Genomic DNA, 6,579 nt, shown 5'->3' on the forward strand with positions numbered 1-6,579 from the left:
TCACATGACTGATATTTAGTGGCAAAATGGGAGGGATATGATCCAGGGGGCTTTTATTTTTCACAAATAGTTGTTCCATTCTCGTTTCTTGACACATAAAATTAATCCTTACAGGGGGCTTTTATTTTTCACAAATAGTTGTTTCATTCTAGTTTCTTGACACATAAAATTAATCCTTACATTGGTGACTCAATCTCAGCTGAACACTGGAATCGCCCCAGGAGCCTTTTTTTTTTTTTTTTTTTCTTTTCGTTTTTCCGAAGCTGGAAACGGGGAGGCAGTCAGACTCCCGCATGCGCCCGACGGGGATCCACCCGGCATGCCCACCAGGGGGCGATGTTCTGCCCCTCTGGATCGTCACTCTGTTGTATCCAGAGCCATTCTAGCGCCTGAGACAGAGGCCACAGAGCCATCCCCAGCGCTCCGGCCATCCTTGCTCCAATGGAGCCTCGGCTGCGAGAGGGGAAGAGAGAGACAGAGAGGAAGGAGAGGGGGAGGGGTGGAGAAGCAGATGGGCGCCTCTCCTGTGTGCCCTGGCTAGGAATCGAACCTAGGACTCCTGCACGCCAGGCCGACGCTCTACCGCTGAGCCAACCGGCCAGAGCCTTTTTAAAGAATACTGACGCTTGAGTCGCACCCCAGGATTCTGATTTAATTTATCTGGGGCGAGGCCTGAACGTGGAGATTGTTCAAGTTCGCTAGTTGATCCAGTTTGCTACCAAGGTCAGAAATCGTCGCTAGCGCAGTTACTTAGAGAGTCCACCAGAGGGCGCGACTTCCCTCCTTATCCGGAGAAGCAGGTGCGAGCTTGGAAACCTTACCGGTCCATGCAGTTAAGATAAGGGTACTCAGATGCCCTGATCCCTGGCTTACCGACTCTTTTGTGTTCTGAGACAGTCTATTTTACTGAGTGACCTGGAGGTAAGCAACATAACCACTCTAAGCTTTTATTTCTGCATTTTTAAAACTGCGGGGAGAGAAAGAGACTTGGCCTACATTCATTCTTTCAACATACATCGAAATGGACAAGATGTTGATATGGATAGGAAAAAGATAACCTTTCTTTGTTTTGTGTGTTTTTTTAAAAAAGATTTTTATTTATTCATTTTAGAGATGAGAGAAAGAGAGAGAGAGAAGGGGGCGGGGAGAGGAGCAGGAAGCATCAACTCCCATATGTGCCTTGACCAGGTAAATCCAGGGTTTTCTACCAGCAACCTCAGCGTTCCAGGTCGACACTATCCACTGCACCACCACAGGTCAGGCAAGATAACCTTTCAAATGGGGTAGAACTCAGAGAGATGGTGCTTTTCATTCATTACTGCTTTATGGAAGGGATCACGTGGGTGCCTTGAATCAGGGAAGAAAAAAACAGAAATGAAGAGGCAGAGACTACTTACTATTGGGTATTTGCATATTCCATCATGACTCTTCTCTTAATTACCACCACAACTAGAATAATAGACATGATAAATTCCATTTTACAAGTGAGGAATCTGAGGCTCAGAGATGTTAAGTGACTGACTCAAAGTCACACAGCCAGTGTGGTAGAGCCAGGACTGGAATACTGACGCTTGAGTCGCACCCCAGGATTCTGATTTAATTTATCTGGGGCGAGGCCTGATCGTGGAGATTGTTCAAGTTCGCTAGTTGATCCAGTTTGCTACCAAGGTCAGAAATCGTCGCTAAAGCGCAGTTACTTAGAGAGTCCACCAGAGGGCGCTACTTCCCTCCTTATCCGGGAAGTCCTTATGGGGTCCCTGACATCAAAGCTAGGACCCCCACCTGACCAGGCGGTGACGCAGTGGATAGAGCGTCAGACTGGGATGCGGAGGACTCAGGTTCGAGACCCCGAGATCGCCAGCTTGAGCGCGGGCTCATCTGGTTTGAGCAAGGGCTCACCAGCTTGGACCCAAGGTTGCTGGCTCGAGCATCGGGTTGCGTGGTCTGCTGAAGGCCCACGGTCAAGGTGCATATGAGAGGGCAATCAATGAACAACGGAGGTGTTGCAATGAAAATCTAATGATTGATGCTTCTCATCTCTCTGTTCCTGTCTGTCTATCCCTCTCTCTGAATCTCTGTCTCTGTAAAAAAAAAAAAAGAAAATAAATAAATAAAGCTGTAAAGCTAGGACCCCGACTACCCCAAGGGGCCCCCCAGGAAGTACCCAGCTCCGTTTTACATCCTGCTACTTCTCATCAAGGGCTTATCCAGCTCTCAAATCTGGAGTGCACCCTACTTCCCTTCCCAGATGCTTCACTGGGGCAGGATCTCTCTCCCTTTGTCTCCACAGGGGCCCTGGTTGCTGAGGGCCACCTGGATGCGACTTCCCTTCTCTCCTGTCCCCCTCCTGTTCATCCAGGCCCCTCTTTTCCAGGGAAGGGCAGACACCCACGGAGTCACACCAATTTGCAGCCTTCTCAAGTGTGAATGAGATTTGTAATAGGACCAGCTGCCTACTACTGGCTTCAGGCAGGGTTAGGAGTAAAGAGGAAATTTAAGAGGCAGGAAACAGGGAAGAAGAGAGCCAGTTCGAAGGAGCTGAAGGAGTTGCTGAAGTAGCAACAGCAGCAGCCTCTGTGTAGAATTGAAGGGCTGATTTGATTCAGAGAGGTTAAGTGCCTGGCCAAAGGTCACACAGCGAGCAAGTAGTAGAGGTGACTGAGCTCCACTAATGGTTGCATTTTTAGTGTTCCTTAAGGAATACAATTTCCAACCCAATTTAGGTTTATAAGATGCTTTCTTTCTTTCTTTTCTTTTTTTTCTTCATCTTTTAACATTTTATTTATTGATTGTTGATTGATGCTGTAGTGTTCCAAAAGACTTTCCCAGCCTTCTCTGCCTCTGGATGCTGCTGACCAACCCTTCCCTTCTCTGGCCTGAGGGTCCCTAAGGTGCATTGTGCCTGCTGGGTGGGCCGAGGAGAAAATACGCTTGGAAAAGTGTAAGAGGGCATTTGAGTTTGTTGCTTGAAAAATGTCTCCCCATTGAGGATCTCATCATTGGGACTTGATAATCGTCTTAGGGCAAAGTGACCCCAAGGTAGAGGCAGACAGAAAGGCTAGAAAGTGGTGTTTCTTTTATTTTTTTTGTATTTTCTGAAGTTGGAAACGGGGAAGCAGTCAGACAGACTCCCACATGCGCCCGAATGGGATCCACCTGGTGCGCCCACCAGGGGCGATGCTCTGCCCATCTGGGGCATTGCTCTGCTGCAACCAGAGCCATTCTAGCGCCTGAGGCAGAGGCCACAGAGCCATCCCCAGTGCCCGGGCCAACTTTGCTCCAATGGAGCCTCCGCTGTGGGAGGGGAAGAGAGAGACAGAAGAAGGAGGGAGGGAGGGGTGGAGAAGCAGATGGGCGCTTCTCCTGTGTGCCCTGGCCGGGAATCGAACCCAGGACTTCCGCACGCCAGGCCGATGCTCTACCACTGAGCCAACCAGCCAGGGCCGAAAGTGGTGTTTCTGACCACTGGTTCTGTTGCAGTGGCAGGGGCGGAGGTCACCAAGCACAGTTAGGGAACCAGGCTTCCCCACCCCAATTTTTCCTTTGGTGACACTTTGGGGCTTGAGGTAGATTCTGGAGTCAAGAAGATGTTCCATATACACAAGTGTGGACTCAGCCCTGGGGAGGCACCAGACAGGCTCCAGCTCAGGTGTCCACTGAGTTGTTCCCAGGACCCCAAGCATGGCTGGCATGTTGGTCATGAGCACATGGCCCCTCACGCCCTCACACACTGTGGCTCTCTCCTGCCGTACATGGTCAGACCGTGAGCCCCTAGGTGTGGGGCCACACGGTACCTCCCACTGTGGGTGCCCAACCCAAAATGGTTGTTGGGCAAATCAGTGAGTCATTGAGGGGACTCTCTCCCTGTCCTCTAGCTGGTGGCGTGGTGGCAGCTCAGGCTCCAGAGGACAGAGACCCTGCCTTGCCCCTCACCCACCCCAACCCCATCCGAGGGTCTCTACTCACACCTCTGTCCAGCCTCGATTCTGGAAGACCCACCTGGGGAGAGCTGCCCAGGAGTGTTTGGGGTAGTTCCCAGAGCTGTTTTCTAGGTGATCGAGAAGGACCCAAAAAGAACAAGGGGAGGGAGAACCAGGAAAGACATGCACCCCCACTCCCCACCCCCACGCTGGTCTGGGGCCCGCACCATGTGGCAGACTGGGACTTGTTGTTAACGCAGTGAGACAACAACAAAATCACTAGTCTTCCAGATGGGGCTGGCCGTCCACGTCCGCATCCTGCTGTGTCCCGAGGCGTTGGGGCCCCGGGGCTGTCCACGGGGTCAGTCGGCTCACTGCCCCCACAACCAAGTTTATCCCACCCAACCCTCTGCTCAGAACTGGAGGAATGGAGTTCTTATTTTCCCTTTTCTCCAGAGTTTAACATACTTCCTTTAACAAGGAGATCTTATTTTTGAAGGGAGGCAGGGGGGTGGTTCATTTTTCTACCTTTCTTTATTAATCACCGGGAACCTCCTCTCAATGGAGAAAGGGAACAAAGGAAGAGCTCCAGGTAAGGCAGGCCGCTCTCCACCAGGTCCCCCTCTCCCCGCCTGTAAATCCAGAGTCGTGGCCCAGGGCGAAACCCCTCCGGGTGCTGACTGAGCTACAGCTCAGAGTGGAGAGGCCGGCCGAACAGAAAGCAGAGGAAAAGGAGAAATGGCTGTGGTGTCCCCAGCCCCCCAGGCCCCGCGCTGGGCTCCTTGGTAAATGTCCCCAGGCCAGGGCGCCGATGCTGATGGAGGAGAGGCCAGGCCCAGGCCTCTAATTGCACTGGCAGGCCACATCCGCTTCTTAATTAGTGAAAGCCACAATATCTTGGTGGCTCAGAGAGCGAGGCCCTAATTGTGTTTCTGCAGCAGCTGACGGATAATTACCCTTCCCCTATTGGCGCTGCTTTTAATTTCTTCTCCTTTTAATTGAAAACTCTTCCTCTGTGGCCCAGCCCTCCTCGCTTCTGTTTGTTCTCTCTATCCAGGGCGAGGAAAGTCTTGGGGTGAGGGGGGACGGGGAGACAGGGACATGAGTGGCAGTACGCAGCCCCTGTCAGCTGTCAGCCCTAGACAAGTGGGCCCGGAGAACTGAGAAGGGTTTCTGGGAGCGGCATCCTCACCAGGAGGCGGACCCCCTTTTCTCCACTCCCAGGAAGGGTGCCAGCTTTTCTTCTCTAAGCTTCAGGGAGCCGAGGACCTCTCCATCTAACTAAGGGAGGTAGAGGTATTTGTCGTCTTTTACAATAAAAGAAACAAAACAAAACGATAACTTGTGCCTCTTTGGCTCTGTTGAGAAGAGCTAGTAGGTCACCCTTGGCCTTCGGTTTCAGAGATAAAGGCCTAAGGGCTAATACGACAGAACCAAGCTAACTAACGTGCAAGGTATTAACTAGAGGAGTTAGGCTTTTAGGCGTTCCTGGGAAAATGGGCCTTTCTCAGGGGGGCTCTCTGTTAAACTTCCAGGTGGTCATAGATAAGCTCACAGGTGTTACAAAGAGAGTTTGGAGAGAATCCTGCCCTCAGCTCATTATAATGTGCCGGTGTCCGGCATAGAGCCCGGCAAAGCAATGGGGGCCAGAGATGGAGTTAGGACGGTGAGATGCAAACACAATCATTCTCATTGGCTAATTCCCTGCAGGACCAATGGAGATGGATTTGGACGTGACAGCGGGCCCAGTTTTCTAAAATTCTTTAACTCCAGGTTCTGTCTGGGTTGGGGGAAGATATGGGTAGCAAAAGAGGCTGCTAGCATCTCAGAGAAATAGACCTTGAAAAAAATGATCTGCCCTTGAGCCCGCCAACTCTCTCTCCCCCGAATTCGAGTTTCTTTCCTCTGAATTTAGAGCCATCCCCTTAGCAACACTTGTTTCCATGGTTTTCTCCCTGACAGTAATCCCAAGCCCCTCCCTCTCTTTTTCTTCCTGACAGTAATGGGTGATAGGGATCCTCAGTGTGGCCACTCCATATAACCATGGTAACAATTAACTGAGCCTTCATTTATCTTTTGTGAAGAGAATTAGGGAATATGAAGCATTGGAAGGGGGATGTGGGGGAGGGTCCAGTGTTAGAGCTGTCATTGTGATAAAGAGGAAGTTAAGAGACTTCTAGTACTAGCCAGAAAGATTTAGTTCAGACATTTGTTGACCCCCTACTTTAAGCATGACTAAGCTCTAAGGAATCAAAGGTGTACAAGACATAACCCCTAATATTGAAGGGCTTAGAGCAGCGGTTCTCAACCTGTGGGTCGCGACCCCAGTGGGGTCGCCTAAAGCCATCGGAAAATACATAATGCATATCAGGTATTTACATTCCGAATCATAACTGTAGCAAAATTACAGTTATGAAGTAGCCACCAAAATTATTTTTTTGGTTTGGGGTCACCGCAACATGAGGAACTATATTGGGGTCATGGCATTAGAAAGGTTGAGAACCACTGGCTTAGAGTCTAGCACTGGGGCTTATGGTCCTACTGAAACCCTGGCATGGATGGGGCCATTAAAGGAGGTGCCCCCTGATAGCACCATCATGATAAAGACTGTCCACTCCTGGCATCCCCTCTAGCCAAGAACCAAGAAGAGACTGGCCAG

Source organism: Saccopteryx leptura, chromosome 13, assembly GCF_036850995.1.
Source record: "Saccopteryx leptura isolate mSacLep1 chromosome 13, mSacLep1_pri_phased_curated, whole genome shotgun sequence".
In the NCBI taxonomy this organism is placed as follows: domain Eukaryota; kingdom Metazoa; phylum Chordata; class Mammalia; order Chiroptera; family Emballonuridae; genus Saccopteryx; species Saccopteryx leptura.